The sequence below is a fragment of the Heterodontus francisci genome, chromosome 20 (genome assembly GCF_036365525.1).
Source record: "Heterodontus francisci isolate sHetFra1 chromosome 20, sHetFra1.hap1, whole genome shotgun sequence".
In the NCBI taxonomy this organism is placed as follows: domain Eukaryota; kingdom Metazoa; phylum Chordata; class Chondrichthyes; order Heterodontiformes; family Heterodontidae; genus Heterodontus; species Heterodontus francisci.
Window position 1 is genome coordinate 17765600 of NC_090390.1, and position 17073 is coordinate 17782672.

Sequence of the window (17073 nt, forward strand, 5' to 3'; positions counted from 1 at the left end):
GCACTACCACTGTGCTAAATGGGATAGATTTTAACAGATCTAGCAACTCAAAACTGGGCTTCCATGAGGCACTGTGGGCCATCAGCAGCAGTGGAATTGTATGCAACCACAATCTGTAACCTCATGGCCCGGTATATTTCCCACTCTACCATTACCATCAAGCCAGGGGACCAACCCTGTTTCAATGACGAGTGCAGGGGGGCATGCCAGGAGCAGCACCAGGCATACCTCAAAATGAGGTGCCAGCCTACTGAAGCTACAACAAAGGACTACTTGCATGCCAAACAGCAGAAGGTAGCACGCAATAGACAGGGTTAAGTGATCCCACAACCAATGGATCAGACCTAAGCTCTGCAGTCCTGTCACATCCAGTCGTGAATGGTGGTGAGCAATTAAACAACTGACAGGAGGAGGAGGCTCCACAAATATCCCCATCCTCAATGATGGGCGAGCCCAGAACAACAGTGCAAAAGACAAGGTTGAAGTATTTGCATCCATCTTCAGCCAGAAGTGCCGGGTGGCACAGTGGCGCAGTGGTTAGCACCGCAGCCTCACAGCTCCAGGGACCCGGGTTCGATTCCGGGTACTGCCTGTGTGGAGTTTGCAAGTTCTCCCTGTGTCTGCGTGGGTTTTCTCCGGGTGCTCCGGTTTCCTGCCAAAAGACTTGCAGGTTGATAGGTAAATTGGCCATTATAAATTGTCACTAGTATAGGTAGGTGGTAGGGAAATATAGGGACAGGTGGGGATGTTTGGTAGAAATATGGGATTAGTGTAGGATTAGTATAAATGGGTGGTTGATGTTCGGCACAGACTCGGTGGGCCGAAGGGCCTGTTTCAGTGCTGTATCTCTAATCTAATCTAATCTCGACCTCCTCCTGAGGTCCCCAGCATCACAGATGCCAGTCTTCAGCCAATCCGATTCACTCCATGTGATATCAAGAAGCAGTTGAAGGCACTGGATACTGCAAAGGCGATGGGCCTTGACCACGTTCCGGCAATAGTACTGAAGACTTGTGCTCCAGAACTAGCTGTGCCCCTAGCCAAGCTGTTCCAGTACAGCTACAATACTGGCACCCACCCGCCAATGTGGAAAATTGCCCAGGTATGTCCTGTGCACAAAAAGCAGGACAAATCCAGCCTGGCCAATTACCGCCCCATCAGTCTACTCTCAATCATCAGCAAAGTGATGAAAGGTGTCGTTGACAATGCTATCAAGCAGCAGTTGCTCAGCAATAACCTGCTCACTAACGCTCAGTTTGGGTTCCGCCAGGGCCACTCAGCTCCTGACCTCATTACAGCCTTGGTCCAAACACGAATAAAAGAGCTGAACTCAAGAGGTGAGGTGAGAGTGACTGCCTGTGACATCAAGGCAGCATTTGACCAGGTATGGCATTAAGGATCCCAAGCAAAATTGGAATCAATGGGAATCAGAGGAAACTCTCCACTGGTTGGAGTCATACCTAGCGCAAAGTAAGATGGTTGTGGTTGTTGGAGGTTAATCATCTCAGTCCCAGGACATCACTGCAGGAGTTCCTTAGGTTAGTGTCCTGGGCCCAACCATCTTCAGCTGCTTCATCAATGACCTTCCCTCCATCATAAGGTCAGAAATGGGCATGTTTGCTGACGATTGCACAATGTTCAGTATTATTCGTGACTCCTCAGATACTGAAGCAGCTCATGTCCACAAGCAGCAAGACCTGGACAATATCCAGGCTTGAGCTGATAAGTGGCAAATAACATTCGCGCCACACAACTGCTAGGCAATGACCATCTCAAACAAGAAAGAATCTAACCATCTCCCATGATGTTCAATGGTAGTACTATCACTGAATCGTCCACTATCAACATCCTGGGGATTACCATTGACCAGAAACTGAACTGGACCAGCCACATAAATGCTGTGACTATAAGAGCAGGTCAAAGGCTGAGAATTCTGTGACAAGTCACTCACCTCTTGTCTCTTAAATGCCTGCCCACCATCTACAAGGCACAAGTCAGGAGTGTGATGGAATACTCTCCACTTACCTGGATGGGTGCAGCTCCAACAACACTCAAGAAGCTCAACATCATCCAGGACAAAGCAGCCCGCTTGATTGGTACCCCATTCACCACCTTCAACATTCACTCCCGACACCACCGATGCACAGTGGCAGCAGCGTGTACCATCTACAAGATGCAGTGCAGCAACTCACCAAGACTCTTTCCAAACCTGCGACCTCTATCACCTGGAAGGTCAAGGGCAGCAGATGCATGGAAACACCACCACCTGCAAGTTCTCCTCCAAGCCACACACCATCCTGACTTGGAAATATATCGCCATTCCTTCACTGTCGTTGGGTCAAAATCCTGGAACTCCCTTCCTAACAGCACCCCAAGGACTGCAGCAGTTCAAAAAGGCAGCTCACCACCACCTTCTCAAGGACAATTAGGGATGGGCATAAATGCTGGCCTAGCCAGCGAAGCCCACATCCCTCAAATGAATTAAAAATAATTGCAATTTATTTTCTGACTGCAACTGATCAATTAAGCCAAGGGATCAATAAATGTACGAGAACTTTCATTGACCTGAAACATTAACTTTGTTTCTCTCTCCACAGCTGCTGCCAGACCCGCTGAGTATTTCCAGCATTTTATGTTTTGTATCAGATTTCCAGCATCTGCAGTATTTTGCTTTTGCGGAATGATTAGTATTGGACGAGCTTGGAGGGGCTTGGCAAACAAGAACAAGGAATAATTAGTACTGTAAGGGCCTGGTAAATGAGAGCTAAGAATGATTAGTGGTGCTTGGTAAATGAAATTGAAAAATAATAGTACTGGAGGTGGCTGATTGGGGGTAGAGTAATGACGTAAAAGCATCAGAATCCTTCAATTAACAAATAACATGCTGATTTCACCACAACCAGGTTAGTTCAGTCATCAAAGGGAAGATATATGACTTAAGCAACAATGGCACTAGCCTTTATTTATTGAGATTCATAAAAATCACAGGGTAAATCTTGGAAATGCATGGTTCAGGCATGGGCAGTGCCTGCCTCGAGGATGTGCGAGGGAATCGTGGGACAATTCCCCCAAATTATTCACCCATTCCCAAATATCATCATTAGATATCCCAAAAACTGGCCAGTATGTGCATGCCAAAAATCTTAGGTTAAAAATTTTAAATAAGCGAAAAAAGCATTCAATTTTCTTACTGTTTCAGCTTCTTGGCCTGTTGTATTAAATAATTCAACAAACAATGAGCTCAAAGGGACAGCCATCATCCAAAGGGAAACAAAAATAACAGCTGTGTTTTATGTTGCCTGTGAAAATACTGCCTCTGATTATGCTGTTTGCTTGAATTCAATAAAAGAAATGCTAATATTTACCTGCAGATAATAGTTTAACTTTGTGCTGATCAATCACTGAAACTGAAGTAGTTCTGTTTGGCTGCATGCTTTGATTATTAATAGAGTACAGAGCCCACCATACCTGCAGCTCAAATGCAGGCCTAGATTTGCCAACCAACGTTATGTTTATGCAAGCGAAACTGGCTTATTGCTGGAATTAAAGTAACCTTAGCAACAGTCACATCTGGGTGCTATGTCCTAATTGGCTGGGAGGGTGGGGAAGGCGCATGATGCAATGAACACTGTAGAATAGTCATCACCTCAGGAAAATAAAACTCGGTGACAGAATTGAAAGTATAAATGACCTGATAATTTTTTAAACAATTGCAAAATGACAGTCTTCATGAATATATTTAATCCCTCTTTACTAAACTGATCTTGACCACTTCAGTTAAGCATGCTGTTTAGATTCAGGACAACAAATTATATTTTCCCATTGAAGTTTAGCATAGAAAGCATTACAGTATATCAGGAAACAAATACAAATATACAAAGGGAAGTATGTACTGAATTGCTATTTAAAAAGTTTAGTAAAATATTGTACCAAGTGGTTTACGAACTTACAAAATTGTCCTTTCTTAGACTCTCTCCCTTCTCCCTCCTGCTGTGTAAGAATCTCAATGGAGGACAGTTCAATAGCCAGTTGGACCATTGGTGAGAATAACTGGACAATAACAGGTGAGTTCTGGAACTCTCCCATCCCCCTCCAACCTCAATAAACTGGGTACTCTGATAGTTCCCAGAATGTATTCTGTTTGCAATATAGATATGGCACTAAGCTGCTTAAAAGACCACATTTCATAATTATTTTAAATACATAATTATTTTTAATGGGAACTAACAAATTTGGAGACTGCTTTACTGCTTTCCAACACATCCTTCAAACAGCCTGTCACCTCTTTCCAGGCTTGGTTAGTTGTTAACTATAGAAATATCAAACAAATCGCCTTCCCAGTCAGGAGCCAGGTCCACTGGCAAGTATCAAAAAATTGTGGCCACACTCCTCACAGCTTTCCTAATGAATGGAATTAAATTCAATGGATGGAAAACTACAGGGAGTGCACCCATGATTTCCAGAAATGCACTCCCAGCTGGGAAGACTACCTGCCGGGAACATTTTTTGTAGTGATGAATGATTGTTTTAGATAGACTTCACTGAACTAGTATTTTGATTTTGTGCCACAAGCCCATTGTTATGACCAGGTGAGAAAGAGGTCAGGGTTCCCTTTCACCCTTCTTTGGTCTTACTGTAACAGGGTTTAAATTTTAAACAAATTAGGTTTTTAGCTCCCCCTTGGTGAATCCTTGTTCACCGCTTTCCAATTATAAGGCAAAGAAACCAGTACACAAACAGGTTTTCTTAGGTTAAAAGAAGAAAGATTGAAATTTATTAAACTTAAACTCTATTTCGGTTAACGCCTGCAGATACATGATGCCCCCACGCTAGCATGCGTACGCGATACATACATGCAAACAGGGACAGAAAAGAGAAGAAAAATAAAGTGGAAAAGTTTGAGGCAATCTCTGAAGAGGGTTTTTTTGTTACTATGCTTCAAGCTCGCTGTAGAGTCCTTGATTGTAGATAGGTCTTGCTTTTCATTGGGGCCCAGTATTCTTCTTAAACCTTGTTCAATGTAGGAGACTTTTCTCTCTTGGTTCATAAGTCTTCAGCAGGTTTTGGAGTTCCATGAGAAAGAGATAGGAGCAGACAGGAGAGGCTGTGCCGGGTCAGTCAGGAGAGGTCTTATCAATCCAGGAGCAAAACAGCTTTCCGCAGGTTCTCAGTTCAAAACTCTACAATTCAGAAAAAAACCCAGACTGCCAAGTAGGTTAGTCATGTGAATAACAGGTTTGACCACGTATGTTTGTGGATTGTATTGGAGCAAGGGATAGCTCATTTGTTCTAAGTACTGTCTGTTAATATGCAAAAATGTCTTTACAGCTAGGGGCCTGGCAACCTCTTGTCACAGGCCTTCTTTTCTTCCCAGCAACAATTTGAAATTTAATGTCCATGTGGCAAAATTAATGTGCCTCATTCTTGTCAGGTGGGGACCTGCATGTCACCATACAAATCGGAATTACACATAAAGCAGATATGTGATGGTAGTGAGAAAGAAGAAATAGCTGGAGTTGGAATATTATTAGACAATGTGATTTGCCCCTTGTCACATATTATTCACACATATTTATTAATACCTGGTAAAATCAAATGGTGGTTCAACAAACAATCGGATCAGTGCACAATAACATCACTAACCTTCGTGTACAATAATTCCAATCCTTACTTTCATAAGAATCTGAGTCAAAAGCTGAAATCGATAAATAGACAGTTATTTAGAAGCTCTCTAAACAGGACATTAAGTTTCCTTTCTTTATAACCTGAAATTTGTGTTTCAAATGGATGGTTCCTTTTGTAATTACTTTTAATTCCTGCAGGGTCTAGTTTTCCCAAGACCTTTCAGTCTGCAATAATTCATCAAAAAAGACCTGCATCCATTAAAGTTAATATAAATGCTACTCTGTTTGCAAAAATGACATGAGGAAAACTTTTTTCACGTAGTGAGTGGTTAAGGTCTGGAATGCGCTGCCGGAGAAACTGGTGGAGGCAGGTTCAATTGAAGCATTCAAAAGGGAATTCAACAGTTATATGAAAAGGAAGAATGTGCAGGGTTATGGGGAGAAGGCAGGGGAATGGGACTGAGGGAATTGCTCTTTCAGAGAGCCAGTGCGGACATGATGGGCCAAATGGCCTCCTTCTGCGCTGTAACACTTCTGTGATTCTGTGTTTTGCAGCTGCCACTATTGCAGCTTCAAATGACTTCCTGACTTGTGTGTGCAACTGAAATCTAATACTCTTCCCATATAGCCCTCTTTGAGAAACGCTGCTCAATATCAGACCATAAAGCTCACTTTTAAGTAGTTCTTGTAAGCACAAACAAAAATATCTTTTTCTTTAAGCAAATTGGCTACTAACTGACACTGCAATTCTGCAAGCACAAGAATGAATAATAACACTACAGCTCTTGAGAAATTAGAATAAATTCAGTCCATTTTCACAATTGGCCTATAATTTTCAATACTCATTTGCCCAGAATGTGCTGGAGCAGGGCATCTCGTGGTGTGCCCTTCAGCCCATATTGATTTTTCCCTTTAATCTGCTGGAAATGCAGGCTGATGACAGTGCAGCAAAGGCAACAGGACATCTGGGACCTTGGTGAATGACAGGATCAACAGTCTATCTCCTTATCCAATGAGATTTAAGGATTGCAAAAGGAACAGAGGAACAACAGAGAAGGAAATTGGGTGAATTAGAGTCAAATTAGGTTTGGAAAGAAAAATAAAGAGAGGGAAAGATTGAATTAAGAGAGAGAAAAAAGAGAATGAAAAAAATCAGAAAAACAAAATTAAAATAATTTAAATTTTGAAAACCTCTAGGAACAATTTATTATCTGTAGGAATGGGACTCCACAGTTTCAATTGTTCCCTTAACGGGGCAGAGACATTGAGTGGCATTGCAGGAACATCAATCTTGTCATTAAAAAGGTCCTTATGTTGTTAAGTACCAGCCCTAACATTATGTGGCTAGTTTAATTTGTTTCAACAGTGATTTCTTGAAATTCATGGGGAGGTTGACAGCGAGCTGCTGTTTTTGCAAGGAATGGTGCAAATTGTCAAGCAGTCTGTGGAAACTTGCAACTCATACTGTATTTTATCCACAAATTACTGGGCTAATTACACACTGGGCTGTACACATTAAACTTGCCGTTACTTTCCCAGAAAATTCTGGTCCAAACACAGCATAAGAACATAACCAAACAGCACGAATCCTAATGCTTTGATTCTGGATATACAAAAAGACCTCCAATGTATTCACATATATGAATTAAAATAAATTTCACATCAACAGATTATCAGATATTTTGCAAGAGCAGCTGGAGTACTATGTACAGTTATGGTCAAAACACTATAGGAAGGATGTGATTGCACTGGAGATGTTGCCTGGGCTGGAGCATTTCAGCTATGAAGAGAGACTGGATAGGCTAGGGATGTTTTCCTTAGAGCAGAGAAGGCTGAGGGCGGACCTGATTGAGTATACAAAATTATGAGAGGCATTGATAGGATAGATAGGAAGAAACTTTTTCCCTTAGCGGAGGGGTCAATAACCAGGGCACATAGATTTAAGGTAAGGGGCAGAAGATTTAGAGGGGATTTGAAGAAAAAGTTTTTCACCCAGAGGGTGGCTGGAATTTGGACCACACTGCCTGAAGGGGTGGAAGAGGCAGGAACCCACACTACATTTAAGAAGTATTTAGATGAGCACTTGAAATGCCATAACATACTAGGCTACGGGCCAAGTGCTGGAAAATGAGATTAGAATAGATAGGTGCTTGATGGCCAGCACAGACACGATGGGCCAAAGGGCCCGTTTCTGTGCTGTATAACTCCATGATTCTATGACTTAAAGAGTGACGAATATGGAGGCTAACCTATATGAGAGATGCCTAGAGATAGACTCCTTCAGGGAGAGTTGTTTTCTCACCCAGTCATATTTTGCAATCAATTCTTTAAAGATGTGTTTGCATTACAGTGTGTTCTCAGTCAGCTGCAGTCCCTAAATAACTTGCATTTATATAGTTCCCCAACATAGGCACTCTTTCCCTTATGCCTCTATCATGTGCTTAATGATGTTTCTAAACATTACAGGTTCTACTTAACTGCAAAATGTTACTATACGAACACAGCTAACTGCAGATGCACATGCTGTGTCTGTTGGGTGCTCCACAAGTTTCAGGGAGCTGGTCTGTTTCAGTTACTCCCTGTGAATCTCCATATAAAAGTAAAGATTAGCATGCATGGTGAAACATGCTGCAGTCCAAATACAAAACCGTATAGCTTATAATGCTGAAGATGGATGCAGTATGGCACAAGTATAAAAGAACCTTAAGACCATAAAAAGTCTTGGTCATTCAACCCATCCCTCTCCTACTCTTTACTTTTTCATCGAAGCCCCTTGCTGTCATTCCCCAACCCTCCAACTGAACTTCATCCCTCTTGTACCTGCACTTTCCCATTGAACATCACCCTCTTATACCCAACTTTACCACTGAATCCCATTCCTCTTGTAAAAAATACTTGCATTTATATTGAACCTTTCATGGCCTTAGGACATCCCAAAGCACTTTACAGCCAATGAAATACCTCGAAAGAGTAATCACCGTTGTAATGAAGGAAATGCGGTAGCCAATTTGTACACAGCAAGCTCCCACAGATAACAATGTCATAATGACCAGATAATCGGTTTTAGTGACATTGATTGAGGGATAAATATTGTCCAGGACACTGGGGATAACCCCCCTGCTCTTCATCAAAATAGTTTTGTGGGATCTTTTACATCCACCTGAGAGGGCAGATAGGGTCACGGTTTAACATCTCATCCAAAAGACGGCACTTCCAGCAGTGCAGTACTGCACTAGAGTGCCATCCTCGATTTTTATGCTCAACTTTCAGGAGTGCCATTTGAACCCATAACCTACTGACTCAATGGTGTGTGCTATCAACTGAGCTATGGTTGTTCCAAACTTCCCACTGAATCTCATTGCTCTAGGACCCATGCTTTTCATTGAACTTCATCCCTCTAGTACACAAACTTTTCATTGAATCTCATCCCTCTAGTACCAACCTCATCCCTCTTGTACTCGAAAAGTCCCATGTCAGCTTCCAACTGTATTTTGACTGACCTCAACATTTTTGTTTCTTCTACCCTGTTGAGTGGCTTTATTTGAAGTAACATTCTGATGTTACCATTTATGTCTGCTACTTAATATTTTATATAGTTCAGGAAGGTACTCCCTTAACTGCCTTCGTTCTAAACAGTTGTGCATAAGCCTCTCTAATGTTTCCTCACAGCTCACCCAGGCTGACAAGTCCCTGAGTCCTGATGGACTTCATCCTAGGGTCTTAAAAGAAGTGGCTAGTGAGATAGTTGATGCCTTGGTTTTAATTTTCCAAAATTCCCTAGATTTGGGGAAGGTTCCATTAGATTGGAAAATAGCAAATGTAACTTCTTTATTCAAAAAGAGAGGGAGACAGAAAGCAGGAAACTACAGGCCAGTTAGCTTAACATCTGTCATGGGGAAAATGTTAGAAGATATTATTAAAGACGTTATAGCAGGGCACTTAGAAAAATTCAAGGTAATCAGGCAGAGTCAACATGGTTTTGAGAAAGGGAAATCATGTTTAACCAAGTTATTGGAGCTCTTTGAAGAAAAAACATGTGCTATGGATAAAGGGGAACCGGTGGATGTACTGTACGTAGATTTCCTGAAGGCACTTGATAAAGTGCCACATCAAAGGTTACTGAGGAAAATAAAAGCTCATGGTATATGGAGTAACATATTGGAATGGATAGAAGATTGGCTGGCTGACAGGAAACAGATAGAAGGCATAAATGGGTCATTTTCTGGTTGGCAAAATGTTATCAGTGTTGTGCTGCAGGGATCAGTGCTGGGGCCTCAACTACTACAAGTTATATAAATGATTTGGATGAAGGGACCTAAGGTATGGTTGCTAAATTTGCTGATGGCACAAAGATAGGTAGGAAAGTAAGTTGTGAAGAGGACATAAGGAGGCTACAAAGGGATATAGATAGTTTAAGTGAATGGGCAAAGATCTGGCAAATGGAGTATAATGTGGGAAAATGTCCATTTTGGCAGGAAGAATAAAAAAGAAGCATTTTATCTAAATGGTGAGAGATTGCAGAGCTCTGAGTTAAGAACATAAGAACTAGGAGCATGAGTAGATAATTGAGCCCCTTGAGCCTGCTCCGCCATTCAATACGATCATGGCTGATCTCATCTCGGCCTCAACTGCACTTTCCTGCCCATTCTCCATAACCCTTCAACCCATTGCTAATTAAAAATCTGTCTATCTCCTCCTTAAATTTACTCAATGTCCTGGCAGAGGATGCAGAGGAATCTGGGTGTCCTCGGGCATGAATCTCAAAAGGTTAGTATGCAGGTACAGCAAATAATTAGGAAAGCTAATAGAATGTTATTGTTTATTGCAAGAGGAATTGAATACAAAAGTAGGGAGGTTATGCTTCAGTTATACAGGGTATTAGTGAGACCACATCTGGAATATTGTGTGCAGTATTGGCCTCCTTATTTAAGGAAGGATGTAAATGTATTGGAAGCAGTTCAGAGAAGGGTTACTAGACTAATACCTGGAATGGGCAGGTTGTCTTATGAGGAAAGGTTGGACAAGTTAGGATTGTATCCGCTGGAGTTTAGGAGAGTAAGAAGCGACTTGATTAAAACATATAAGATCTTGAGGGGTCTTGACAGGGTGTTTCCCCTTGCAGAAGAATCTAGAACTAGGGGGTCACTGTTTAAAAATAAGGAGTCGTCCATTTAAGACAGAGATGAGGAGAAATTATTTCTCTCAAAGGGTCATGAGTCTTTGGAACTCTCTTCCTCAAAAGGTAGTGAAAGCAGACTCTGAATATTTTTAAGGCTGAGGTAGATAGATTCGTGATAAATAAGGGGATGAAAGGTTATCCGGGGCAGGCGGAAATGTGGTGTTGAGGTTACAACCAGATCAGCCATGATCTTGTTGAATGACGGAGCAGGTGCGAGGGGCTGAATGGCCTACTCCTGCTTCTAATTTGCATGTTCGTATGTACCCCTTTACCCTTGGGCTCAATCATGTCGCTCTTTCCCAGTGCCTATATGTCATTTTTTGGTGTTTTTTATTAGTTTACTCAAAAGTTACTACCAAATGCTGGCTCTATTGGGATAATTTCACAAAATTCCACTGCTCGTGTGGAATCTTGCTGGCAGTGCCTGTAGGTTGGGGCATCAGAGCTACCGCAAACTCACAATCATATCAAATCCTCTATGGGATCCTCACAAAATTATTCATGTACCCCAGTCTTCTATTTACTTTCTTAATTGTTTAGCAACATTGTCGAGATATTGAAAGTGATCAGTCTACTGTCCCGCCAACCTTCGGTCCCTTCATCCAAGTCATTTATATAAATTGTAAAAAGTTGAGGCCCCAGCACTGATCCCTGTGGCACACCACTCGTTACATCTTTCCAACCAGAAAATGACCCATTTATGCCTACTCTCTGTTTCCTGTTAGCCAGCCAATCTTCTATGAAAGTGATCAGTCTACTGCCCAAGTTCCAAGTTATAGAGTCATAGAGTTATACAGCACAGAAACAGGCCCTTTGGCCCATCTTGTCTGCGCCGGCCATCAAGCACCTATCTATTCTAAACCCATTTTCCAGCACTTGGCCCGTAGCCTTGTATGCTACGGCATTTCAAGTGCTCATCTAAATACTACTTGTTGTGAGGGTTCCTGCCTCTACCACCCCTTCAGATTATGTTAATTCAATTTCATTTGTTTATTGTACATTCGTAGTGCACATTTTTTGATCAATGTGCACTATGCTATAATCTGTAGTGTTTTTTTTTATTAAGTTTTTGCTCTGCAGGTATTCCTCTAGCCTAACTCTTAAGAATAGTTTGTCTTATTTTACTTGTTACTGATTTTAGGCTAAAGGGCTGCAGTTACCTGAGTTAGATTTGTCATCCATTTTTGTAAATATAGGCTCTATGTGTCCTGCAAGTCCTGCAGAACCTTACTGAACCATATTGTACCTATCAGCCTCCCACTGCCAAAAACATCACAGTATTATGAACACAGCAGACTACTGTAGCCTGTATGAAATAGTCCATACACCTTAACATTTCTTCATGTTTGACTATAAATATTGCTCTCTTACGGAAAAAATGAACATAGAAAATATTCCAAAATTCACTAATTATGCTGTTCCTGTAGTGCATTAATTCACTCACTTGGTAACATGCCCTAAGAAACAGAGTGGCGCATTGGTTCAACTGTAAAAATTCTAGTCTGGCTGTTACCATCTACCAAAAAGTTCTCTTATTTCCCAATGTCCAAAATTTTTCAATGACCCTGAGTGCATTACCTTCTGGAACACATTACCCAATGGTACACTTTGCCCTTTGTTAGTTAAAAGTCAAAAAGATCATTTTTTGGGTTTCTGGGTCTGAGAATATACAATGTTCACCTTTTACATTATGCCCATTAACAGTTGACTACATTACAGAAAATCAAATAAATATTAAGGGTGAATACTTTCGGTTCACAAAGGAGACTTAAAATGAAAGTCTAGACCTCTCCTCACATGTACTAAGCAAAGCAAAGGCACATATTGACAGACAATTCTCACACAAAATGTAATAAAAATTATTGAGCAAGTTATCGAAACAGCTCTTAACTACTCACCTTTCCTTTTGACAGCCCTTACAGCTTTGAGCTACTCTGAAGTGATATCCAATTATTTCATAACCTAGTGCTCAGTATAGGACTAACGGATGAAAATAGAACGACAGTGAACCATTAAAAACGCTGCTGAACTGAGAATCCAAACTGTTCCTCCACGGCTCCAGCACTTTTTTCCTAGCTACTCAGCACCTATGTTGGGATCTGAGCAGTGATTTCAAAATAAAAGTCCCAATAGGTGCTCTTATTTTTCTTCCTTGCAATTCTTATACACTATTATCCACAATAAGCAAACAGGGTGTAACTCTATTGCAGAATCCATTAGAAACAACTTTTACCAGTAAAGGAATGTATTTGCCTGATAAAATTTGCAGATATGTGAATTACTAGAATATTTAAGGGTTGATTCTGAAGGAGCGTTTTGCTTTTTTAATAGGGTCGTTTATGGTGGTAGTATCACAGAGTGTTTTAGCTTGAGTTTTTAGATTTTGAAATTGTATATATCTACAAACATAAGTTTAGCTAACAATGAAGGAGGCCATAAAAATTAAAGCACAGAAAGAGACCAGTTGTGCCTGTGTACTTGCTAGATTTTGAACTCTGCTATTTCCTCTAATTCCATTGCCATAGCTTATCCTCATATCTTCCCAAATACTGACCCAATTCTCCTTTTAACAAAGTTGTGGTCTCTGCTTCAGGTCTAATTTAGTAGCAAAATGGCATCTGCACTGCTTTTGCCCATATCTAGGGTGATTCCTGCTAAATGCCATCTTGGTGAGGGCATTAGCATGGGCATTACATGTGTGTGCTGGAAGTATGCAAAGTAGGCAGGTCATGACATTAGTCAGCCAGACCTACCATTTTGGACCTCACCGCTCTAGTTAATGTCTTCTCTTAAATATGCACAGCTGAATATGTGTTCAGCAGTACAAAGGAACCACCCCCACCCACCACCCCCCCCCCACCCACCCCACCACTCCACAACCAGCACTATTAAAAGGGATCATCAACAACTTGCAGGTTAGTTATTAATTACTTTCCACTGGCTCTGTTTGAATTTGTGGAAGTGCTTAGTGTTTGAAGGAGTTGATAACAGTAGTAAAGTCTACAGTGAGTGGTGCTGCACATGGGGAAGGTGTTACTTGTGACTGCAGGGGATTCTGAGCACACCACTTGCTCCTAGTCTCGGGTGCTATAGTAGCAATCCCCCTTGTGCTGCAGCATGAGAGGGAGCTGGAGCAGAGGCAGCAAATAAGAAGGCAAGCTGCTCACAGAGGGAAGGGGGGGGGGGGCGGTGGGGGGAGAGAAGGACTTTCAGTAAGAGGCTTTAGCCACAGATGGCCTTCCAGGAGCACTTCTCCTACCTCCATTAAGCCAGGAGTATGTGTTCAGCATCTGCAATTCATGAAATAGGTGGTCACAGAACGCTGCTACCTCTTGGAACCGGACCTGCAACCTTAGAGGATGGTGAGGATGGCACTGCCAGTGGCTGTGAAGCTGTCCATGGCCCTCAATTTCTTTGTGACTGTTTCCTTTCAGGCTGGAACAGGTGACATAGCTAACATCTCCCAGTTCGCCATCCATTGCTGCAACAGAGAGGTGACGGAAGCTCTGTATACCCAGAGATGGGACTTTATTGTCTTCTCTATGAACAGAGAGAAGCAGGCAAAGTGTGTACGTGGCTTTGCCAGGATAGTGGGCTTCCCCATGGTGCAGGGTGCCACTGACTTCACACTTGTGGCTTTGCAGGCGCAACATCTCAATGCTGAGACGTGTCAAAAACCACTAAGGTCGCCACTCGCTCAGTGTGAACTGGTGTGCAACCATGCTCAGCACATCATGCTGATGAATACCTGCTATCCTGGCAGCAGATATGATGCGTTCAACTCAACTACATGTGGCCAGCATTCATACAATGAGAACCATGCTGCCACGAAGAACATTAGTGAGAAAGCAATTGAGGTGCTGAAGCAATAGTTCTGCTGCCTCCAATGCTCTGGAGGAGACCTCCAGCAGCAGGAACAGCTGTCCTGATTTGTGTTGGTATGTTGCATTTTCCACAACCTGGCCATCATAGCCCATGCCATGACACATTCGGCAAGTACTTCAGCAGGAGGAGGAGGAGGAAGAGAAGGAGCAGCGGCACATCCACCTTCCAAATGGAATAAAAACAGAAAGTGCTGGAAATACTCAGCAGGTCTGGCAGCATCTGCGGAGAGAGAAACAGAGTTAACGTTTCAGGTCAGTGACCCTTCATCAGAATTGTTCTTATTTCAGATTTCCAGCATTCGCAGTATTTTGCTTTTACCTTCCAAATGGGCTGTCCATGAGTGTATCACTCAACTCCAGTTCTAGTGAATAAAACATGAGATTCCCATTGTTCAACATCCCCACTCCTTATTCTCTGTTATGACCAATCACAGCGTCCTCTTGGCCACAATCCTGAAATAAAAGCCACCACAAAACAACAATTCCATGCCAACTTTATCCAACAAAATATCCAATATTCCATACAATAACCAGCTAAGCACCCATATGCATTCCCTTAGTGCTTGCTTTATGTTGCCTTTGCCTGGTCTAATGCTCCTATGCAGTGCAACCCTAGTGGTTGCAGCATGGTTGGTGGAAGGTTGCTGACTTTCAAAGGGGAGACTGCAGATGGCCTTGCACGATGCAGTTGAGCAGCTCTAGGCCTGGAAGGCCCAGCTTCAGAGCACACCACCTTGACAGCAGTCTGGTCTGGTTGGTTGACAAGCAAAAGTAAAGGCACTGGTGGAGTGGCAGTGATGGGAGCATGAATGTGGTCCGTGATGACATTGCCATTCCTCCAGGGTGGCGCCTCAGCAATCCTAGTATTCTGTTGGAGTTCTGTAAGATTCTGAAAGCCCCTTTGAGCACTGGCATCCGCAGCCATGACGGCAGCAGTCTGAGCCTGCACGGCAACAAGCAGAGAGTCATCATGTGTAGATCCCAACTCTCTGCTACCCTCTAAAGTTCACACAGTGCTAGTATCTGAGCTGGTGGCTGCAAATGTGAGATCGAGTGATGGTGTTTCTTCTTCATCAGTCTCTCGCTTTCAAGGATTTCAGCCTCCTGCACCACTGTCTGGCCAGATGGCAGTTCTTGTGTATCTGAAAGCATAAAGGCACAGGGGCAGGATGGGGGTGAGGGAAGAGGGAAAAACAAGAGGTGCATGCTTACACTACCTGTAAATTGTAAATTGTAACAGGTTGTGGGCTAAGGATGAAGTGGGGTTTGAGAAGATGGATTAGGCAGGAACGTACCAATACCCACAATGCTTTCAGCACCACCCATGGCCACTGCCTCAGTGACGGCCGCTGCAATGATGGCCAGCACCATCTTCTCCATGCAGGTGAGCACATGCAGCCATACATTCACAATCCACCAGTTAGCTGCTGCTGCCACTTATTATAGGCCACCCTGTGCTGCAAGCGAGAGGGAGTGTGTCAGTGTTGCAATGTCTTTGGGTGATATGCCTGCCACAGTTGAATAACTGACAGTGAGTGCAAGCTGTGAGATGTGAGTGGGCAGTTTCCAGCAGCGTTAAGTGTGTGAGGGTGAGCCAGTGCTATGACCGCTGTCATCAGAGCTGTCATGGGATGTGGGCGTCGCTGGTAAGGCCAGCATTTGTTGTCCATCCCTAACTGTCCTCGACAACTGAATGGCTTGCTAGGCCATTTCAGAGGGCAGTTAAGTCAACCACATTGTTGTGGGTCTGGAGTCACATGTAGGCCAGACCAGGTAAGGACAGCAGATTTCCTTCCCTAAAGGACATGAGTGAACCAGATGGGTTTTTACAATAATAGTTTTATGACACTATCACTGAGACTAGCTTTCAATTCCAGATTTTTTATTAATTAATTGAATTTAAATTCCATCAGCTGCTGTGGTGGGATTTGAACCCATGTCCCCAGGACATTAACCTGGGCCTCTGGATTATTAGTTCACTGACATTACCACTACACCATGGCCTCCCCATAACCTCCTTATGTTAGATTCCTAATTATTTAGTCATGCTTATGCCTCTGAAGGAATTCTTTTTACTTCAATAGCACATTTATATTTCGAGACACGTGGGGGACATTTAGATTAGAACTGTGAGTGTACGACAGGCTAATTTGCTAAGCTGATGTTTACCACATCTGTTCTTTATTCTGGAAAAAATGCACAAACTAATTTACTTTATATTTATGATTCCAAAAGATCAATACTATACTTCATTGGATTGCTTGCCTGCTTGCTAATATTGGATCAGAAAATGGTTGCAAGGCTCTATATGCTTATAATTTTTCATTCTGTAAATTGAGCAAGTATAAAAGGCCAAATGGCAGCTGGCAGTGTGACTAAGTGCATT

At 42.5% G+C, this 17073-nt stretch overlaps 1 protein-coding gene across 3 annotated transcripts in view; it reads right to left on the reverse strand.

Annotated features, from left to right (window-relative positions):
* mypn (myopalladin) overlaps nucleotides 1-17073 on the reverse strand; it is a 414790-nt gene that overhangs the window by 99573 nt on the left and 298144 nt on the right. Inside the window, exons 1-2 of one of the 3 annotated variants that reach the window (XM_068052412.1) lie at nucleotides 12702-12858; nucleotides 5644-5695 (exon numbers count right to left, since the gene is read on the reverse strand). The exons of 1 other annotated variant lie outside the window; for it this stretch is intronic. The gene's annotated coding sequence lies outside the window, so the exon portion shown is untranslated. Of the gene's footprint in view, nucleotides 1-5643; nucleotides 5696-12701; nucleotides 12859-17073 lie in introns of those variants that run through there. One more of the 3 variants, XM_068052411.1, reaches the window with a different exon arrangement.